Source organism: Physeter macrocephalus, chromosome 7 (assembly GCF_002837175.3).
Source record: "Physeter macrocephalus isolate SW-GA chromosome 7, ASM283717v5, whole genome shotgun sequence".
Classification (NCBI taxonomy): domain Eukaryota; kingdom Metazoa; phylum Chordata; class Mammalia; order Artiodactyla; family Physeteridae; genus Physeter; species Physeter macrocephalus.
Window position 1 is genome coordinate 4,731,422 of NC_041220.1, and position 18,804 is coordinate 4,750,225.

Consider the following 18,804-nt stretch of genomic DNA (forward strand, 5'->3'; position numbering starts at 1 on the left):
CTGTCAAAGGTAAACTTGACTCCATTCATGTAAGGTTAGCAAAGACCTCAACGTAGTTTTGATTTGTGCAACTTCAAGCTATTCCAATAATTATTTGGATTAGGAAGAGTCTTTGCTGTCAATGGGAAAAATTGAAAGGAACTCTTTCATTTCTGTCTATTTTTCTCAGCAACAAAGAAATTGACTACCCCAGATGATTGATTTAACTCTTAAAAACAGAGAAAAAAAATTTCAACTTACAATTCTCTTCTCTCTTGAACTCTACACAATGTATCTTCCTAATCAATATTTTAAATGTCTTTAAATCCATATATATTTTAATCCATCCTTAAATACAAGCTATTTGATTTCCCCTCTTCTGTCTAGCAAACTCTGCAAGGACAACTTTCTCAAGCATATTATAGCATTTTCTAGAATTGATCCTAATGACATGGCCATTAAGTGAGAAGAATCCAAGTGAAAAGCATAGGAATTTGCACCTCTGGTCAGCTTCACACATTTTGTTCCTCTCCTCCACCTATGGTAACCATCAATCTCTTGTCGGTATCTGTGAGTTCATTTTTATTTTTTTTAAACAACTTGACTTAGTGTGATCATTTCACAGTATATACAAATACCTAATCATTATGTCATACACCTGAAAATTAATATAATTTATATGTTAATTACATCTCATTTAAAGAAAGAAGCCTCAGAAACTATTTGACACCACAAGGTACCCAATAGTTCTAAGTATCCTTGACCATGAGAGGTAACAGTTGGCTCAGTTTGGAGAATTATGACAGTTTCATTAAAGTGCTAAGGAAGTAGCACAAAATGTGGGAATTTTAAGGGGGGGGCAAAAAACTCTTTATGATATTGAGGAAAATTTTTCTAAAAGTAGGTCATTTCAGTAAATCTTACTCGTGTCTCATTGGGCAGATATGGTGCCACTAAACTTATTACAAGTGAGAATGGGATTGGCTTAGAATAATGATTTTCTTCTGGAAACTCTTGTCCACCAGGAGAGAGATAAATGAAATCATGGTTGTCTTAAGAAAGAGAGATGGAAATAGGTAGAGCTAGAGATATGAGAGAGATTATTAGTGGGGTAGCCAGCCAATCTCTGGATTATCTACCTCATAACATTATTTAAAACTTCTCAATTTATACATATCTTGTGCTCCCAGTAAGCTAGTGCTGATAGGGCCATAGCCTCACATCTCTGTGAACAATTTGTCCCATTTTTATGAGGAAACTTTCTAAAGAGAGTTCATTCATTCTTTTTCATCTTGATTTCCTATTGCCTTTGGATTTCTCTATTCATAGAGTCCCTAGACAATTTTTACTTCTGTACCATGGAGACTCATGCTTTGCCATTTATTTAACCTATAACCCTCTTTTCAAGAAAAATGTTTTTATCCTTTTGTGTAACCTCCTTAGCTAATTTCCAGCTGAGAGTATTCTTCAGGTCCTGGTGTCTGGTCCCAGGAGTACAGTTTTCTTGCCAAGTGGTCTTCTCAAGGCCTTGTCTTACTCCACCTTTGGAATTTACCAGACTTCAAGCATATGCTACTTCTGTAACAACAGAGCCATTCATTGCTGTTCTTTATTCTTAGTCAGCAGTGGGATATGCCACTTATGTTCCATTTCCCATTTATATTCTCTTATATCTATAAGGGAAGCTTTTTAAGTTATTAAAATGTTAACTGTTTCTTAAGATTTCTCCTTGTTTGCCGGCCAAAATCTGTGGCCCTCTTTCATTTCTCTCTCTCTGATTTCAGGCACAAACATTTGTTTTCCTAAAAATCTTCCCTATATTTTATATTGGGCATCCCTCACAGTAAAACCTATGGATTCTACAAATTCTAATTTTGATACAAACATCCATTTTTCAAACAAATATTTCCTATCCTTTCCTCCTAAGTTGGATAATTCTGCCCATGAGGTATCATTTATTCATTTATTATCTATCTCCTACAGGGCATCCATCTATTGTTCTGCTTTCCTTCTGCAGAGAAAGTTTCATCTTTGCTGAGACATGATGTATACTTCTAAATCCATAAGTTTCCTTCAATGTGCAGTTTCTCCTCTTACATCAGGTCTTTGGATTTGCATCTCTTCTAATAGCCTATGAGCATCTTATTTTGAGAACTCCAGTCTTTTCCCAGGATAGCCAACTTGATTTGGGGAATCTGTATGAGTTCTAAACTAGGAAGAGAAGGATGTGGCATTTGTCAGAGAAAACATCAATAGCCTTTGTCTTTGGTGATCTATAAAATGAAAACACATGTAGGAATTTTCTTATGGGAGAAGTTTCTCAGGGAATAACTATAGTTTCCTCTCAGTTTTTTTTTTTTTCCTTCTTTCCTGTTTTCAAACACCTTGGAACTGATCCCTGCTCCTGCCTATACACTATCAAATCTCTGAGCTTCCAATTTTTCCCAGTTCCCTAATGGAGAGCAATTAGTTATGAATATTTCATTTACTCTTTTATACATGTTTATTCTCTAAGATAAGCAAATCCCTCACTTCTCAGAGTGAAATCTAAACCTATTAATTGATTGATTTTTAACATAAGGTTAATATCATGTTAAAATAATTGAAGCTTTCAGAAAATTGCATGAAGTAATATAGCAGATACACAGCTATCCACCCTCAAATGCTAACTTTATATCATATTTACTTCATAGCACTCTTTGAATGACTCCTATTACAAATAAGGCTAAAGTCCCAATCCAACACTGTCATCGCTCTTGTGAAAGTGTTGGCTGGTGGTCCCACAAAAAATTTTCTACATTTACTATGTGTATATTTCCTATAAGCACTGTATATTGATGTTTGGGTTTCAGATGTCTTTCAAAAATAGCTTTTGACATTCATTTTTAATCTTTTTTGGAAATTTATTTATGTTGATATATGTTAAACAATCTATTATTCTCAACTTCAAAATAATATATATTCTATAAATAAATGTGTTCATCCAATTATCTCCTGAAGGAAATTTATATTATTTTCACTTTTTTTCTGTGAAAAACAACTTTACAATGAACATACATATACATATTATGTCTGCTTGAACATATTTATGTCTACTTGGATACATACGTAGCTAGGATAAAGCTGAATTTAGATTTTCTGCATCTTTCTAGGTATTGCTGTTGGCATCAAAAATTACCAGTTTAAACTCCCACAATGTACACCATATAATTTCTCGATGTTACCAATTTATACTGGATCTCATTAGAACATTTAATTTTTGAAAAGCTGCTGATGACTAAATTATATGTTTATTTTATATGATTTATTGAGGTGCACTTTACAGACAATGATATTTATTAGTTTTAAGTGTATTATTAGGTGAATTTTAACAATTGTGTACATTTAGCCGAAGTATATATAACAAACTATGCATTAATTAAGGTAAAAATGTAACTACCACTAAAAACATAAAAAGTATTGCCACCATCCCACATGTTCACTTGTGTCCCTTTCCCCACACTAGCTTTTGGCCACCTCTGAGGGACTGAGGTGACCATGTCTGAGTTGTTCTCTCTCAACTGCTTTAGTGAATAAAGAGTAGAGATATATACATATATATGCTACTGATGTTGAAAAACAAATGTATAATATTCTGTGCTTTGCTCTTTTCACCTCTCTTCCTATTTCCCAAAAAGGGTTCTTTCATATTCTTACAGTGAAATCTTTAAAGATAAATTATATTATTGCCAATGATATGCCCACAATTTATAATTAATTTTTCTATGGAGGGTGGCTCTCTGGTCTAGGGGTATGATTCTTGCTTAGGGACTTATTTTAAATGAGAGCTCTTTGTATGAGGCCTTTGAGAATACCATGAAGAACAGGGTTATAATCAGTGTCAATATTATTATTAATGTTCGATAAATTTCTCCAGACCATACAAGACTAAACGTTATTGTTTTGAGCCACTACATTTGCGAAAAATTTGTAACAGTAGAAATAGGCAACAAATGTACTAAGCACTTGTTCCACTGCCAGGTCAAGGAGGGTTTCCAGCTCTGCCAGCTGATTTTAACATTGCTATGGACCAGGTACTGCTATATAATTTCAATTCTCCCTTCTGCCAATCTTTTTGTTTGTTTTTGTTGTCATGTTCTGGGCCCATGATTTTATATGTGATGTGGTGGGAACAGATACCTCCTCTTTCCATCTCTAACCTTCATGCCTTTCACTCTCAATAAATGCTCCAAATTTGGATTGAGATCACCTTTTTCTTAAACTACTTTGTTAAAAGCAGGTAGAAATAAGTAATACACATTACTATTCTGAGCTGCTTTCCAGAGAGCTACAGCCCTCGTAGGTATGTGGATGTTCTGTCAAGTGACCATAGACGACAATTTACCAAACACTTTGCTACAGCACAACAAAGGACACGAGAATTCCTGGTTTCAATATCCGTTTCCTTTCCTCTTATTGTCTGTGTACTAAACCAGTAGCCCATATATTTTAGATTTCTGTGATGGAAGCACCACATTCTTGTTACAGATGTTTACTTTAGTTAGTCTAAATGCTAACCTTCCATAGCAAAGAAGTTTCCTAAGTACTCAGCAATTAAAACATGCTTGCTTAAATTATAATAATAATAAATGAGAACATCAGGAGGAAAAAGGTATTATGTTATCTAGGAAATTTAACAGAGCATAATTTCAAAAGAAACAGAGAATTAAAAATATAAAAGAAAATATAATACACATAGAGGATGATTGTAAAGGTCAGATACCTAATTAAGAGTCCCAGCATGCTAGATCTGAGACAATGGATGTCAAAAATCCTCCAAACTATTAATAATAACAATAATAATAATGTAATAATGATAGAAAAGTATAATATCAGTGTTTAAATGTAAAATTCCCAGAGTCATAAAGAAGATGTGATATATATATATATATATATATATATATAATGGAATATTACTCAGCCGTAAAAAATAATGAAATAATGCCATTTGCAGCAACATGGATGGACCTAGAGATTATCATACTAAGTGCAGTAAGTCAGAAACAGAAAGACAAATACCTTATGATATCGCTTAACTGCGGAATCTAAAATACGACACAAATAAATCTATCTACGAAACAGAAACATACTCACGGACATAGAGAACAGACTTGTGGTTGCCAAGGGAGAGGGGGGTGGGGGAGGGATAGAATGGTAGTTTGGGGTTAGCAGATGTAAACTATTATATATAAGATGGATAAACAACAAGGTCCTACTATATAGCACAGGGAATTATATTCAATAACTTGTGATAAACCCTAATGAAAAAGAATATGTATATATGTATAACTGAGTCACTTGCTGTACAGCAGAAACTAACACAGCATTGTAAGTCAATTATACTTTAATAAAATTTTAAAAATAAATAGATAAAATTCCCAGAGTCCTTGGAATACTCAACCAAAGAGAAGCACAATTAATATCATCATGACTTTCACAACAACGAAGAAAAAGACAATCTCCAACAAAACTTTCAGAAGTAAAGAATAACAATGGCAACAAAACAATTAATTTGCTAAGCCCTTCCTCTGCCCAGGAAGGTATTCAGTTGTTCTGTTCTTTATAACTGGGTAGGTAGCCTCGATTCAAGGAAGAAATTAATAAATGGACCATCCATAATTTGGATCAAGTTGAAATACTCTAATACAGCTTTTCCAAGAACAAAATAGGTATTCTGATTTCTATTTAATGCCTATATTTACTTCTCAATTGATTTAGAACTTGGGCAGTGGAGATATAATTTATTAGAAAATTTTGACCCTATAACATAGATTTATGTTTTGGATTGTTATGTAAAATAGTGATCATATGCACGGACTACTGAGTCAGAATTCCTGAGTGTGAATCCTGGTCACATCATGTGTTGGCTCTGTCTTTGTGCAATTTATTTTGCCTCTTTGACCTTAGTGTGCTTCTCTGAAAAATAGAAATAATAATAGTACTGACCATATAGTTTTTTATATTAAATAAGTCAATATAAGTAAAACTCTCAAAATAGTGTCTGGCGACTAGAGTGTTCTGCATGCATTAACTATGCTTTTTATTACAGTACCCAGGAATTGAAACTCACTTGTGTGAAGAGAAGCTATAATCGTCTCCTGTCAGTATAATGCTAAACTTTAGGTTCATCAGATGGAAGGACAATGTCTGTGCCCCATAAATAGAAAATAGATCCCCAAACAGAACTATAAGTGAAGGTGATTGAAGTTTTCTTCTTGCAGTGCTTCTTTTCCCAATTTCATCAAAGAGACAAGCAATTCCTCCCTCTGCCAACACGAGTGGTAAAAGGAAGGGGTAGATGGAAGTGTGGGAGAGGGTGAAAATCGCTCCTAAAGGGGCTGACTTGGGAAAACAGGGAAAGGCAGTTGTCTGACTTGTCAGAGTTGCTTACGACCACAGAAAGAATGTTTTCTGTCCTGCTCTTCCAAATCACTCTCCAGATCCGCTGACTTGGATACAGTCTTGCTTCTTTTCCATTTCATCTTAGTAAAGTTTGAAGCGTTATCTAACAAAATCATACTCTGACATGTTTCCATCAATCACTGACTACACTCTCATCAACAGGCAAATGATTTCATGCTAAGACACTGTATCTTACGGTATCAACTTTAAACAGCTTCTTCTTTACAGCGAATATCAACAGCCCCCCACAGTTCTATCCAGGGAACATTTACAATCTTTCTCCCCTTTGCACCACCACCTTCACATTTCATGATGTGACTTGCAATATTGGTATTCCGATTTTTATTAAGTAAGACTTTTTTGTTTGTGGGTGACAGAAAATCAATTTGAACCCCAAGGTGGAAAAATCTTGATTTGTGAAACTACTGGGTTCCAATTTGAGCTCAGAGCCAGCAAGACCCATTATGTTGGCCTCCTGTCCTGACTTCTCTCTCAACGTCATTTTTTTTTTTTTTTTTTTTTTTAGTGAGATTTAGTCCCTTGATGACTTTTCTAAACTGGTATTGTCTGGTTTTACTATCCAGATTATTCTAACTTAATTTGAGTAGGAGGAATAACTCCCCTTTTATCTTTTCTCTAGCAGTGTTTAATTATTTGACTGTTAAAACAATCTTGTAAAACGGTCGGGGCCTCGTATTTTCTTTGTAAGAGGACCTTACACGATTTACTCAGTTACTAAAATAGTTATGGGACTAATCCAGTTGTTAAGGTTTTGCCTCTCTGCCTCATAGACTCAGCTTGAGGATACTGGGGCTGAGATTCCACCAGCCACATTTTTGCTTCAAGAGTGTGTCATCTACTAGGCTCTGCCAGAGGGGGCGCTAGAGAGACCGCAGGACGGAGGGACTTGGACCCTCGTGTACCTTCTCCTGTCAGCCAGTCCATCAGCACCCTTCCGGCCTCCGGGCTTCATTTCAGCCCTGGCATTTCATTCCATTAACTGGAGTTGAGTTCAGTTTGTGGTTGTCCAACATTGGCAGAATCAGCCTCATGGCTCAATGCCAATTTTATTATCTTGCAAGACATAGTCTTTCTTCGCATTCCAAGGGACCACGGGATTTTCTGGGTTTATATGCTCACAGATTCACTATCAAAGATTAAAAAAATATATATTTTAATTGCACTCCAATTCTATTTGAAACATTTCAGAGAATTTCTGACTAGCCCACTTCAGGTCACAGAGCCAAATATTTGACCATTCACTGTGGAAGGGGTAAGACATGTCCCCATATGGAAGCAAGTAATGCTGGACAAACAGCAGTAGATTGGTGCTACATCTTTCCCAGCTCTACTGACTATGTTCAATCGTTGTTACACAGTTAATCACTTCTACTCTGCCTACTCTTTCCGTTTATATTAAGTATATTCATGATATTCAAGATATTTTCATTAATATCTGTCTTTATTGTTAATATATATGTACACCAACAGCATAAATTATATCTATCTTGCCCTTTATTGTGCTCCCATTGCCTGGCACATTTCCAGACTAGTGGTTTGTGTTCAGTTCTTGAGAGTGAACTGATTGCCTTTCCTCATTCATTTCATACAAAAATTCTGATTCTAAGTGGTATTATGTATTAATGAGTTCATTCTGTAGCTGGGAATTGCAACTTGACCTAATGACGCTTTGTTCACCTACTTCTCTACTGCTTCTGTTCTTTGCACAACAATGAGAAGCCAGTAACTTTATCCTCGCTCTTCACTTTGCAGGTCAGAGGGAATCTCCTGCTACATGTGGTAGCAGCTTAAAAATGATTAATGGAAAATTAATCAAAACAAAGAGTAGAGCAGTGGTTGCCAGAAGCTGGGGCTGGGGGAAAATGGGTGATGGTGGTTGAAGGGTACAAACTTCTGGTTATAAGCTGAATAAGTCCTGGGGATTTCACGTACAGCAAGGTGACTGTAGTTAACGACACTATATTATATACTTGCAAGTTGCTAAGAGAGTAGATCTTAAAAGTTCTCACTGCAAAAATGATAACTATTTGTGGTGATGAATGTGTGAATTATCCTTAATTAAGTATATCAAATCATCACTTTGTACACCTTAAACGTACACACAGTCTTAATTACACCTCAACAAAGCTGGACAAAGTTACTAATGGGATATTGTCTCAATAGCTGCCATAAAGTTTAAACTAATTTTCATTATCAAGACTTGAGTAAAAAGTTAATACATTCCCAAAGCTTATTTCGATTGTCTTAAGTCATCTAGGTTTTACAGCTGGAAAAGTCTAGGAAATCACCCAGAAAGAAAAAAATGCACAGCTATTTGTTTCTTCACTTAACATTGGTTATCAGTCATCATATTCTAGTACAGCTTAGTGTTCCAAACTCAGATTGTTCTCAGACCTAGCCTCATTCTCGTAAGAAACTTGGAGGAGCAGGAGGCGGCGGGGTGGGGGGGCAGGAAGGGCAGAGAGCGATGATCAGAGTTGAGAATTTGTTGTCTTAGTTGTTTTATACCATGCTGTTATAGCATGAAAATTCTCTAAAGTCTGGCAAATGAGACAGCTCTCTTTTTACTAATGTAACTGATTATAGCAAAGGGGAAGGGATTCTGTTCCTATCAGTGAAGCGAATTCATAGCATCCTGGTGTCAACCTGACAGCCCTTTAATGGACATTGTCAGATGTCACCAGCGTAGCACTGGCACCAGCTACGGAAGCAGCATAGCAGGCCTGCAGGCAGCTCTGAACGTCTTTAAAACACTGAACTATTAGCTGGGGAGTTTGCTGGCCTTTAGCATGAATTTTATCAAAGATAAGCAAAGCCAAAGCAGAAGACAAGATAAAAGGTGATGCCGGTGTGCGTTAACAGCTGCGCTGTGATCAGAGCACCACAACCTCTGAGGAGCTGAAGGAATAAATAGGCAGAGGCTCGAAAGGCTCCTTTGTATAGAGACCTACAACTTCTCTTAATCACACAAATTGTGACACCGCATTTACATCCAGTTCTTAAAACATGGGTACCGTATGCAGTATGTGTCAACTATGCCAGAGTGGTTGTGAGGACTTACACAAAGTTATGCACTATGTTGATTCCAAACAAAATATTTTACCAAAATAAAAGATTGAGCATCTATTTAGATGCTACATGGGAATTATAGGATAGCACCTTAGTTAATGTCACGTCTCTCTCCTGAAGGTAGGTAATAAGATACAGTTCAAGAGAGTGTGGAACCTGTTCCCTTTTATCATAAAGTAGATGGAGCGCAGGGGAAATTAGAAACTCACAGATTTTATGAGTCTCTGACTTGCGAAAATGTTTTAAAGAACCAAGCTGTCCTATGTTTGACGTATTCTCCTTTGGGGCTTGAGTAATAAACACAGATATATGGAGGGAAGACTTTTATATCAAGTTTTAATGAAAGGTTAATCGCTTCGCCATCAATAAGTCATCTACTAGGAAAGACATTCTCATTCATAACTGTAAGGTTTGAGATGTGTCTCCATTTATTAGGATGTAAGCAGAGAAAAAATGAAAAGAACCAAACTTAAAATACAGTGGTTAATTGCTTGACGTTTCTTGATGGTAACAGATTCCTGTCAAAGCGGAAGCTGACTCAGGATGCCCTTGGTGGATGTTGACTCGTACTGAAAGTCAATTAACTGCTGCATTCGAGCAGCAATGAACACATTTTATTGCAGGATAGTAACATCCAGAGGAGACAAAACCCAAGGGTACAAGTTTTTAAATATTTCACAGGGATAGCAGAAGCGTGAAATTATATGCAAGCAACTGAAAACTTCATATAATAAATTGTTTCTAGTATTATAATGAAACAGACGAAAATCTCTTGGCTCCTTTGTAAAGCCACAGAGCAGCAAGTTGCTAAGGAAATGTCCTAATAGTTTCTCTACAAATACATTAAGGCCACTCGTGGTAGATTGAAAAAGTAGCCACAATTATTTGTGCTTTCTTACATCCATGCTCTTTGCAGAGGGCCTTTGTGGGTCTTTTTTAAAGGGGTAGAGACCCTTTCCTTACTCCTTGAATTTGGGCTGGCTTTGGCTAAAAGGGGAGCAAGTGATGTGATATTACTTACAACCTTCAGCCTCAAGAGGTCTTGCATGTCTCTGCTTGCTTTCTTGGACTCCTGAAGCCTCCATACTGTTAAAAAAAAATTCAACAGAGTAAACTTAAAGATCTAATTACCTTTGTTCGAGGATTCATGAATCAGGCAACATCCCCCCTAGAAACTAGAAAAGTGCTCCAAGAGGTTGTACAAAATGGAAAGTTTTTATAGGAAGAAGAGTGGGGCAAGGGAGCTATTAGCAAAAGACGAGAAAGAACTATTTTTAAGCCAGGACATTTTATTTTGGGGGAAAAGAGAATGACAAGGGTTTTATCACACAGATGGCCTTTTATTCCTCTGGGGATGGAGAAGACCCATGTGACAGATGGCCTCATTGGCGCTGACCAGAAAATTCCAGACAGGTTGATTAAAATTACATTTCTGGGAAGGTTAAAACTGCAATTAGGTTAGGTACTAAGTTGAGGGTTGGTATCCTGGGCTTTAGCACAAGTGACAACTTTTGAGCCTTCGGTTTTCTCTTTAACGACATGAAGAAGACCAGGCTAGACTCCTGGAAGATGACAGACCAAATGCAGCAGAGTCAGGGGTCGGTCAGCTGATTCATCTCAGCCAAGGTGTAACACATGTGGAAGAGCCCACGGAGAGTTAGTAAAGCCAAACCTTATCAGTCTGTCCAGCTAACTGCTGGGGTGGGTACAGAACCAAGGCCAGCACAGACCTGCCAGTTTCACAGCGACTCAGTGATTCATGAGCTAAACAAGCGTTTATTATTTTAAACAACCAAGTTTTGCAGTGGTGTGTTACATAGCAACAGATAACTGATGCACTCGTGATTATATCGTGGATTATATTATGTTGGAAAAATGTAACAAAAGCTCATTTTTAATACATTATTGTATCTTGTTTTCTTACTGCTGCTATGAAAACATCCTCCAGCATTATTATATAGGCACGTCTGTCTATAAACATGCAGAAATATGTAATACTTTTTTACCAGGTTTGTATGTGAATGTGTGACTGGCACAAGTGGTATCAATAGGTGGTCATTAGCAGGAGTGAACAGAGTCAGGGGACAAAACCTTCAGATTAAAACAGTGTAGAAAAGGTTGGCAGATCAGTCAAGTTAGGTTGTTTAACTTATTTCACTCTCCTGTCAGTTGAGATGGCAATATAGCATCAACCTTTGCTTCTCCCTTTTTCTCACAATCTAGATTAAAATCCGACTGAAGTTTGTCGGTCGTAGCAGTCTCTGAGCTTTCAGAAACTGTCTCTTCTATGTCCATTGGCCACTGTTTGATAGAGCAGCCTTATGATCACATGGCAAAGACATGCTTCAGCGGTTTTCCTAAACCAAACCGCTTTCCTTTTAAGCCAAGTTTTACCAGGAAGGCCTTTCAGCCTGAACCAAATTTTAAAGTTTCATTTTTCATTAAAAAAAAAAATTGTTGAAGTATAGTTGATTTACAATCCTGTGGTAGTTTCAGGTATACAGCAAAGTGAATCAGTTATACATATACATATATCTACTCTTTTTAGATTCTTTTCCCACGTACGTCATTATAAAGTATTCAATAGAGTTCCCTGTGCTATACAGTAGGTTATTATCAGTTATCTATTTTATATAGAGTAGTGTGTATATGTGAATCCCAATCTCCAGTTTATCTCCCCCCTTATCCCCTGGTAATCATAAGTTTGTTTTCTACATCCGTGACACAGAAAGACAAATATCATATGTTACTGTTTATATGTGGAATCTAAATTAAAAAAGGATACAAATGAACTTATTTACATTTTTCATTTGTAATCCCTCAAAGGTTGCTTTATAGCATCTTAATAATATTCTTTCATGACCCCACAGCATCCCAGAATCACTTCCTCCTGTCTGCCACTCCTCATTCACCGCCCATGAAACACACACTCTAAGTACAGCATCCAAATGAATCTTTCACCTTTAATTTTTTTTTAATCTAATGAACAATGACCCATAGGGATGTTCATGTTTCCTCTTTTCACAGAATGCTAGAAAACTCAAATATATGTTTATTATTTAAAAATTTACCCCTATATGTTTCTCTTACTTGTCAAAATTAGATTACTGCTTGGAATTTGGAAAACTCCCATTTTTTTCTTAAAATAAATAGGAGCAAGAAAAGTAATCAAATAAATAAACCTTCAAAATAAGAAGCACGAGGTGATTAAAACATATTGTAGTTGGTGAGAAATATCAGTTTTGGTTGAGAAAGATGATGCTAGTTTCATGGAAAAGGTATAAGGGTCTCAGATATATCTTTGTACCTGAAAGGGTGTGAGGATATTGAACAGAGTATAATGAATATGGAGTATATTTCAAGTATACGAAAGTCATGAGCTTAGTAGTGGAGGCTCCAGTTAATCAGGGACCCTACAAAAGCAGTTAGTGAGTGGTGAAAGAAAAGAATGAATAGGGTGTTTATATGTTTTGGAGATTAATCCTTTGCCTGTTGCTTCCTTTGCAAATATTACAGGAAGCTCAGCTCTGCTCTCTGTGATGACCTAGATGGGTGGAATGGTGAGGGGAGGAAAGTCCAAGAGGGAGGTGATATATGTATACATATAGCTGACTCACTTCATCGTACAACAGAAACTAATACAACATTGTGAAGCAATTATACTCCAATAATTTTTTTAAGTGAATAAAACCACTAAGAACTTAAAAAAAAAAAAAAGAAAGAAAGAAAGACTAGTGTGTAAGCAGTCCATAGTGTTGTAGCTATCAAAGACTATGGATTCAAATCCAAGTTGAGGCATCTATAAGATTATGACCTTTGTCCTATTGCTAACGTGCCTTTGTTTGCTCATCTGTAAGACAGAGTAAGTGATAGGGATGTTATAAAGATCAAGTTAATATTTAATTTTCTAAAATCATTTATTCCTCATATTCTGCCACATTCACCTCCCTGCCTCATTGCATTTTGAGCCTCTGTCCTGGATCATTCTTTCAACAGATCCTCTGATCTAGTCTACCATTTCATTCATGCCTCTTCAAACGCCAACTCCTCAGAGTGTCCCAGAGGTGAATATCATCCATGTGAAGCCATATACACGCCACTGTGTCCCTATTCTTTGAAGTAAAAGGCTTTTGCTTTAGTCTCCCAGGCCTCCACTGAGTCTCTAAATGCTGCTCCAGACTTAATGATTCGGAATGTGACGATGTAGAAACAAAGAATAGCTGTTGGGTGGGGAAACTGGTAACGATTTAGACTATAAACCGGCCACATAGCAGAATCACCGAACTCCCAGTTCCCTGAAAGATACAGATAAAGGCCCGACACACATTCATAAGTTGTTTCTACAGGAAGCAGACCCACTAGATGAAAACTGCTGAGCACAAGTACATAGATCCTAGACGTGTTGAAACCAGAAGGATGATGATGCTTGAAACTTCCCCTTGACGCCAGTCATCCCAGAACTGTGCATGAACTGCTCTCATACCCTGCAGCCCCTCCCTCACACTGCTGTTAAAACCCCTTACCCGAAAGCCACTGGGGCGCTGAAGTCTTTTGATTATGAGTTGTCCATTCTCCCTGCTTGGTGCCCTGCAATAAATGCTGCACTTTTCTTCACCACAACCAGTATCAGTAGTTGGCTTTACTGCACACAGGAGAGTTGACCTAAGTTTGGTTTGGTAACACCTGCATTTAAAATAGAACCCCTTCCCACTCAGCACTCTTTCTCTTCTTACTCTGCTTTATATTTCTTCATAGTTCTCATCAACATCTGACACCAGAGTCTACATTTAGCTGTTTCTTTCTTTCTTCCTACTAGAATATAATAAATTAAACAAGAGTTGAGATTTTCACTTGGTTGTTGTTCACTGATTTAAATACCTCAACCTAGAAAATAGGTGACTTATAGTTGTTTCCCCTTAAATATTTGTTCACTACATGTTGAGTAAATAAATAATGTTTAAAGACACTTCTGTTTATTCTCTCAAGACAGAGTTTTTAAAAGACTAATGACAAGATTTCTTTTGTGTGCAAAACCTGTATTTAAATAAGAGTCTAGTACCTACAGAAAAAAATAAATATTTTATTTATTGTTATGTTTTCAAGAAAGGATAGAAGCTGTAACATGGTTATCACTTTTAGTTTTTTCATGTAATTAAATTACCAAAACACAGCCTACTTTAGACTATAATTCATACATGCTAATTCCTCAGAGCAATTTTACTTAATAGAGTAGTTTGGGAATATAAATCTATCGTGTTTCCATTAAGTAATATTTTTGAATTCCTTATACAGCACTAATACCAGCTCTATTCTTTAGTTGATAGCTATCTTTGATGGATAGCTAATTGAAGCTTACATTTCAAATTTGAACAATGTTTCTAATTTGAAACATAAAGCAAAAGTTAATTCCTACCATTTTAAAACCAACTGCTAAGTTTTTCCAAAAAAGTATTCTTTGTGTTTTAGACCTGGGCGGTGGGGGCAGAAACCAGTGAGAGAGCATCAGGAAAGTCAGCCTGAACCATTCTTCCCCATCTATCCTGTGGAACAAAAGTCTTCATTTCCTTCGGGGAAGGTCACAAACACTGGTCCTTAGGGTCCTGTGCAACTGGGGCAAAGGAACTAAAATATAGAACATTGTCCTTCTAGGAGAGAGGCAGGATGTAGCTAGAAATAGAGCCTGAGAGTGCCAGGGCCCCTAGGAGACCACCCTCCCTGACACCAGGGACCCCATGACTGCTTATGATGTGGCTTACTCAGGAAAACAGAGAATTCCCCCTTCACTGCCCTCTATCAAAAAACACTAGGAAGTAAGAGGAGAGCACTGCTGGGGAAGGCACAGGAGGAGGACACAAACGTGGGAAGTGACCTTTTCTGAGGCACCACCAGAACAGGAAACCTAAAGCTGAGGATGCCACAGCCTAAATGTCAAAAGAAATGTGGCAGGATATAGGGGATGGGTATAAAAGAGAAAGGGCTTCAAGAAGACTCACAGAAGGTGATATCATAAGTCATAAGATACGTAGAAACAGAATATGTACCTGCCCCCCAAAACCACACAGAGAGGTGGTCTGTATCTACAGATACAGGTAGAAAAATGAGTGGAACATTTTTTAACCTGGAAAATATGTTTTGGGAATCAGAATAGGTTATGTATTCAGAGGGTAGTTTTTCATGACCCTGACTTCTGCCAGAACAGCTTTGGTTATTTAGTGTGTATGTGATGAATGTAAAACATGCTCCCTTGCACTTTCAAAGACCAAAGTTTGAGGGACTGTAATGAAGAAAGAGCAACAGTCTACATGACGTTTAATGTTTACCCAAGTTACAAGCCACCACCACTGACTGCAGCGTGGTTTGAATTAAGGGCAAGATTTGGCCAAGTCCATCTCCCAGCTTGGTGACTCCACCAACTCTCTGAATGGTATGTAGTAAACAGTTCTTCATACTCTTGTATCTTCAGAACACCATGGTTTCTCAGGCTTGGACATATAAGTAATGAAAACTAAAACTTTGTAGTGGAAAAGAAAATATATTATTCAACAGAAGACCAAAGATATTAAACATATTTTAGAAATGACTAAATGATATAGGTAATTCAGCATCTTTGAATGTTAATGGTCAAGGTACAGTTTTACATTTAAAATGTTTTGAGCTTGTATAATCATAGTTTTCCTAATGGTCAAATAACACATTTTATTAAACACCTACAGAAACACTATCCAATTTCTGGAATTATAGTGTTTAATTTTGTGGGGTTTTTTAAACATTACTTTTATATAAAGATAGATGGCTATAGTTTCGTTTTTATTTGGTCCTATAACATATGTAATTATGTGAATTACATATATTTGAAATATAATAGTAATAACTAACTTTTCAAATGAAATAAGGATCTTTAAGAAAATAGTGGTCTTTTTCTGTGACTATCAATATCAACATTTCAAAACTAAAATTAAAATATACTTGATAGCCAAGATTTTTATGACTTTAATATTTCAGCATGCCTGCTAATATAAAAATTTAAGTAACCAAACAATTAATAGGAATAGATTTCTCTGAACTTTATAGGTTTTTTTCCTACTGATAATGAAGCGCATACAACACAAGGAAAAACTTTCTTTTTGTGTCAGTTTCCTGTCAACTGAAACAGGAAATTGTTGAAAGTAAAAGAGATTCAGTTGAAATCCATTCTCCACATTTTACATAAAAATGGTTATCCATATTATGATTTAATAAACTAATGAATAAATTTGATATTATACTCTGAAATTGCCCTATGTTATCTACTCCCTGGGTCAGAGTAGAGATTATAGTTTATAGCAAGGGAGACAATGCAAGCCCAGATTCAAACCACCTCACTTTTCAGACTGAACGGTGGTGGGACCAGGAGAGTAAACCAGAGGGGGTACTGGAATCAGAGGCTAAATCAGAATTGTCTCCAGCAAACTGGGACCTATGGTCACTACAGTTAAGTATCTGCTATTCCATCTCAGATATTCTACTGAGACCTCTGTTGGCTCTTCCTGCACCCACACTTTTGGAGCTCACTTGGTAGCTAGGAAGCAGAGATAATGAATATAGCTATAGAAGCAGCAAGGAGCAAGGTAGTGAGCTTGTAATAAAAGTTACAAAGAACTGACAAAGAATAGGAACAAAAGACTCTGGATAGGCTTTCTTTATAGACTTTACTGGCTTCGCATCTGAGATGAAAAATCTGAGTGAGGGAATGAAGCACTGGCAATTTACCTTTGCACACTGCAGATTGTGGAGATTGATGGCACTGTGTTCTTCCTGTATAGCACACTGGATACACGGAAAGGGTACATGGCCTGCCTCAGTACAGCAAGTTTATATCTGATTTATAAGCTGCATAGGGCTCTCCATCAAAATAACGGAAAAGATTTTAGGGTTGCTTAGAATGGCATTCTGACTTTTGTCTAAGAATAAATTGTGATTTAAAGGGTATCACCTCTTTGATGGGGAAATCAAACCCCTCCCCACTGCCTACTTTACAACTTATTTCAGATAAGGCCCTCAGTCTGGTTTGTGGCAGGTATGATTTCTTCCATTTTGAAAGATTTATTTTGATTCTGACAATAGCAACGCCAAATAATGGTCTGTTCTAAAACGGAAGGTACTTACTTTTGCCTTTGAAGACTTAACAGCTTATCAGGGGGGAATGTTGCAACTATTATAACGTACATTGCTTGACTGAGGACGGAGCTCCCACCTAAGACTTCCCTTAACACTTGAAGAGCCTAACCAATGTAGAAAGGTATAAGAATGGCAGTCTGCCTAATTTTAGGTTAAAAAAAGAAAATTGACATATAATCAAACAGGAATCTCTCAGTGTTTTCATGAATTTGACATGAAGAAATGCTCTACATGGTGTTTTGAATAAGTGCTTCTTATGAGCAGACAAGTCTCAAACCTTCTTTCTAAATAAGTCCAAAAATAAAATAAATATATGTTGAAAGAAGAAAGAAAGAAAGAAAGAAAGAAAGAAAGAAAGAAAGAAAGAAAGAAAGAAAGAAAGAAAGAAAAGAAAAAGAAACCTTAAAAATCTTAAAGGAGCTTTATTCAAGATTATATCTGAGGTCAATAAAAATACGAAAAGTTGACCGACTTCATTTGTGGTCGGGAAATTTCAACTTAAAACTATAATGAAATACCACTGCATGCTCATCAGAAGGGTGAAGATCAAACATTTTGAAAATAGCAAGTGATGGAGAATACGTGGAGTAAGTAAAGGTTCCTACACTGCTAGTGGGAATATAAAATGGTACAATTGCTTTGAAATTCAGGTATATATTAGATTTGAAGGGACACATACCCTTGATCCATCAATTCTAATTCCAGGATTATGCCCAAAACAAATGCATGTTTATGTACACCAAGCATAAACAAAAATATTCCAGGTATTAGTTTTCATAATAAGCAAAATCAGAAACAAATCACATTTCTAGGAAAAGAATTGTTAATAATGAAATATATCATACCACTGAATACCACACAACAACAAACATGAATGCAGTACAGCTACATGCATAAGCATGGATGGATCACAATTGTAATGCTGAGTCAGAGAAGGTAGTCCTCAAGGATATACCCGTGACTAAATACATTTTTAAAAATAATATTAATGCATGATGATTTATATAAAAACAGGAAGAACAAAACTCTACTTTGAGAGCTAAAAGTAGGGTTAATATTTGGCAAGGGATTAGGAGATTATGTTAGGGAATGGACAAATAAGAGTCTTCTTTTTTTTTTTTTTTGCGGGCCTCTCAC